We start from the raw sequence: 5,098 nt of genomic DNA on the forward strand, positions 1-5,098 counted from the left end.
ACCCTAGCTTAGAAAGAGAGTGGAAAAGAGAGAGAAAGTGAGAGAGAAGTTGGTGAATCATTTTGGATTCTTTCCTGTTCTTCTACATCCTTGAACCTTCACTTTGAATCGTTATTCTGACGATTCTGAGTTCATCTTTGGGTAAGTTAACCTAACCCTAATCTGTGTTAGAGCTTAGAATAGTCTTGGTGTTGTTGTATCTCATTCCTATTCTTACTTTAGGGTATTCTATTGCCGTTGACGAAGACAACTCGTCCGAAATCAGTTCGGTGTTCTTTTCTGACTTAAGGTGCGGACTTTAAGTGTATAGGTTATGGTTTTTAAGGCTTTCAATGCCAGTTAATGATTTATTCTTGTTATGGATGAGATTTTACATGCCAAATGTTGTGTTTACTTTGCGTTCCTGATATGCATGTGTTATATTGAGATTTGTGTATTCTATGTGTATGTATAAAGTACTGTATACGTATAAAATATGTACTTGTGTTTGCCATGATTATTTGTCATGTATGTATGCTAGATGTATGTGTGACAACTCCTTGGTAAAAAGAATTGTCCAAAGGTGTGTTTTTCAACATACGTCATGTATGTTGTATCATGTATTCTAAGTATTTGTAGAAATGTCTGAATGATTTAAATTGTGATATTTCAACCTAGTATGGGCGTTGAGAAGCGATTCTCAACTCTCCCACTAGTGTGTATGATTTCCTTCTTGCAAGTTATATTCCTTGTTGTTTAAGTTCAAGCATTTCTTATGCTTACATTTATGTTAAGTTGATATTCTTCAAATGCTTGAGTACCACATGATTTGAGTTGTTGCTCTATTATTGTTTTACATTCAATACGAATATCTGTTGTAGTGTAATGTGTGTGGGACTATGCATTAGTCCAGGAAATCGGTAATCGACCTTAAGGTTGTGGCTGAGAATGCTTTCGCCACAACGGACGTAATTAGACGAACCCGATCCGTATTAGAGTTGGAGGCAGTGGTTTGGCCACGCAGAGTGTTTGCGCACTCTATGTCATTCAACCCAACGTGCGCTCGTGCTAGTCGAGTTCGTCAAGTAACCCGATTGTCCGATGTATGTTCACCATGTATGGACGCTACTGCTTGAATCTAGGGTACCGAACTTACTAATGGAATCCTATTAACTATGGTACCTTGATCCGCTAAGACTCATGAGTCGGACATGGTGGTATGGGACACCGTGGTCGAGCTGTCGGCCTACGTTGGGGTGATGAGCCTCCCCGTAGTGACCAGTGAGCAACTAAACTCGTGAGCCGATTATGGTGGTATGGGACACTATATTCGTACTGTCGGCCTACATTGATTGGTGACGAGCCCTTTGTAATGACCTCGAGCATACCTGGATACCGTAGTGAGGTAACGAGCCTTGGTGTAGTAACAAAGGTATGATAGACATGCATTGATTGGTGACGAGCCCTTTGCAATGACCTCAAACCATATGATCGTATGAGATGTCTAGGACTGACGACCCTAGAATGGATCACTGTTTGGATGGCGATATGAGGAAGGTATCTTAGCTTCCTAATCTTGTTGTATGAAAAGGACTAATAACAACTTGGTAATCATATCCATGCACCGCATTTGCATGTGCTTTGTAGATGTGGCGCACTTTGAGGTGGTGTCATGCGTAACGTAAGATGAAGACACTGAGGGTGTACGCGTGAGGGCACGCATCATTTTGCATACATCCTTGCATTAATAAGAGTACTTAGGACTTGTTTAATTGTTCTGCTTTATCATTACTGTTTGATTGAACTGATAACATGTTAACCAGTGCCTTATTGTTCCACTGAGTTGATCACTCACTCCCACATTCTGGGGCGGTGTTAAACACCCACTAGACTCTGTCTTAGGTTCTGATGTTGTAGATGTTGATGCGACTTCTCAGGTAGAGTGGGAGATGGATGATGATGAGGCTGCTTTCTCTTATATGCAGTTTTCAGACGGGTTCTAGTGAGCCTTGTTCTGATGCGCGGGATGCTGGGATTATTTTTGGGAAATTAAATGATGTAATTGAATACTTGTAATTTTGATAGTAACACTTTCATTACGACCTGGTTTGTATATGTACTTCAGGGATTTGCACTTGTTCACATATATTTTTATAAGTCTTCTGCTTGCTTTCTTCATTTATCCTTGAATTATATCTGTGCTTTGGCTTAATCTATTCCATGTTTTATGCACTAATACAGTCAACATACATCCATCATTAAATAAGTTGTATAAGTGTTGTTTTGGAACTCGGGAGCTGAGTTATGCTCGACCCCCGAATTTCAGGGCGTTACATTTAAGTAATTTCGTACGTTTCATTTTCTTGATTTTTGTCATGTACTGTGTATTTTTGACTGGGACATGGTGATGAGCTGCTGTTTTAAGAGGTTTTCATGGATTAAAAATTACTTTATTACAAAACAGTCCATGTCTAATCCCAGAGTCAATTTTCAGTTTCTTGTTTTTTTGTTGAATATCTAGCTTTGTTTATAATTCCATCTCTCATATGATTTTGATGAGGGGATTTTATTTTTCTCTGTTGATGCAGTTCTCTACATCATAAACATGCTAGCTTTCCAAATTACCAATGTATGTTTTTGGTATCACTTACCAAGTGTTGTGCTTTTGGTGTGCCTTTATCATTATGCAGGTATTCTAGCTTGTCGGTATGGATATATGAGCAAACTAAAGAATATGTCAATGGACGACTGAAAATAAACGTAGCGATGCTTTCATCCAAGGGAATAATGGTAACATATGTTCATTTTTACTACTAAATGTGATTTTTACTTTTGATAGATGAGGGATGGGGACCAGGGATTGATGACTTACCCAAGTCACTCATCCAAGTTTCATCTGGAATCAGGACCAAAAGAGTCATGCCAACTTGCCAAGTTACCAACATATTTTCTTGTTCTTATTATTGCATACTTAACTTTCTATTCTTTTCTTTTTTCTAGTGTAGTGTTACTGAAGAGCATGAAGACGACGAGGTAGGAAAGAAAGCATTTTCTTTTGAACTTTGCTTACTAGTTACCTTACATTAAGGCAATGAAGAGGCCAGATTGGCTTGTGGGTTTCAAGTTCCCAACTTGAATGAGTTGGGCTTGGACCTGTAACTAGACCCGCTGACAGGCCATGACTAGATTTACCTTAGGTTGGCTGGCCTTAGGGTCAATTGACCCAACCCGCTTTTGAGGTAGATTCAAACTATTCCATTGAGCAGTAGGTTGGGTTCTGGCTAGACATGACCATTTATTTAAAAGGGTCAGGCTTGACTTGAACCCTACCCACTCACACAGGTTATTAATGAGTTGGGCTAGATGACCCGACTCAAAATCCGAAACAAAATAAAGAAAAGTATTGGTAAGTCCATTGTCTAGACCTAAAGATTTCTTAATGGGTCCAATTTATTGAACTTGAACTTGTTAAAATCGGGTTGGGTTTATCGGGGACCCTTGTCTTTGAAATCTTAATGAGTCTAATTTATTGAACTTGAACTTGTTAAAATAGGGTCGGGTTCATTGAGTACCCATTGACAACCCTACCAACCCACCCTAACATGATCCATGTGATAAACAGGCCATATTTGGGTCAGGGGCTAGTATCAACTGATTAAATGGGTCGGTCGATTTTGATTTCAACCCAACCTAGACCGGACCCAAATTTTAATGGGTCGGGTATAGGTCCAAAACTCTAACTGGATTCTTCAATGGGTCCAATATGGGCACCCCTCAACTCGATATAAAAGGGTCATAAATCAAAATCACCCATTTCAAGATCTTTTTAGGGCACACCCATATACACATACGAAGTTGGTGGGGCCCCCATCTACAGGTACGGTTTGCCTGGGGATCTTATATGTGTCAAATTGTTTCCTTCGGTGTGGCCCACCTGAATCACATGTCAACAATATTTTTTGGGCTTGATCCTAACATGGGATTACACATCTAATGGTATGAGTAGACCTCAAATAAACATCTAGGTGGGCCATATAACTAATTACACCCTAAGCACACAATACACAACTTCAGTAAATGCGGAATATCATTCACCTCCAATAAAAGGATAGTCTCTAGGTAGAGGGATTTTTGAGATCCATGTAAAAGCAGATCCAATCTGCTGGAAGACATGGATTGTTTTCTAAATGATCCATTGGCCCTCAAGTTCGAGAGAAGTTTACTTTGGAGGACATGCGGTGTTTTTCTTGGATTTCGAATTTGTTCAAAGATTACCATGCTGGCTAAAAGAAATATAAGATTATTCTATAGTCTAATTTTCATGATTGCAATTGTTTGATCTTCCAATGTTTCTCTTCATATTTTCCAGTTGAAGGAATATGCATTTATGGATGGGCATTGTTTTATAAAGATCCTTTCCACTGACTGAAGAAGAGTATCTACTGAGGCTTGATGATGTTGCAAACACATTGAAATGTTGGGGAGCTGTCTCACATATTCGGAATAGGCTTGCCAAATTGAAGGAGCGGCCTCAGATAGGAAAGGTAAAGTTACCAAAAAAAAAATGTTGGATATGTTCTTGCTAAAAAAAACTTTCATGATGAGACTATAATGGTTCTTTATTTTTTCAAGATATTTTCTTCCATTTAAAGTAAACTAGTCTGGTCCATATGGTGAAGAGTCAAATTCATTGATACTTTGGACAAGGATGGCGAATGATGATCCATATGCACGACATGTGGCATACATGTATTGATCGAAACTCAAATTATGGGGCCATCTTTAGATGGGGTAGGGCCTTAAATTCAGATTGTTTGGGAAATTGTAAGTTTTAACCTCTTACTAATGGAAATTTATTCTTTGAATTTTCTTCATTTCTTAATTTTAATTTTAGAGTCCATTTGACGATCACCAATTAGATGGTTTCGTTCAGCGTAATATTTGAATCATGCAACATCTAGAACTAGGCCTAGGATTGGAAGTTTTGGATAGAGGTGCACATGTTTGCTGCATGTACAGTGGCTGCATGCACAAATGATGGATCATCAGATGTATCGAATGTCTCTCCAATTCAATTATGTGACTAATTTTATCTTCCTTGTTGTAATATCATATGAGT

At 38.7% G+C, this 5,098-nt stretch overlaps 1 long non-coding RNA gene across 1 annotated transcript; it reads left to right on the forward strand.

The window, feature by feature from the left end:
* The first annotated feature begins 4,110 nt into the window (after positions 1-4,110).
* On the forward strand, positions 4,111-4,844 carry LOC131218354 (uncharacterized). Its single transcript, XR_009157665.1, has 2 exons — positions 4,111-4,523; positions 4,612-4,844. It is a non-coding gene; the product is annotated as an uncharacterized LOC131218354 (long non-coding RNA).
* Positions 4,845-5,098: the final 254 nt, after the last annotated feature.

This window comes from Magnolia sinica, chromosome 11 (genome assembly GCF_029962835.1).
Source record: "Magnolia sinica isolate HGM2019 chromosome 11, MsV1, whole genome shotgun sequence".
Lineage (NCBI taxonomy): Eukaryota > Viridiplantae > Streptophyta > Magnoliopsida > Magnoliales > Magnoliaceae > Magnolia > Magnolia sinica.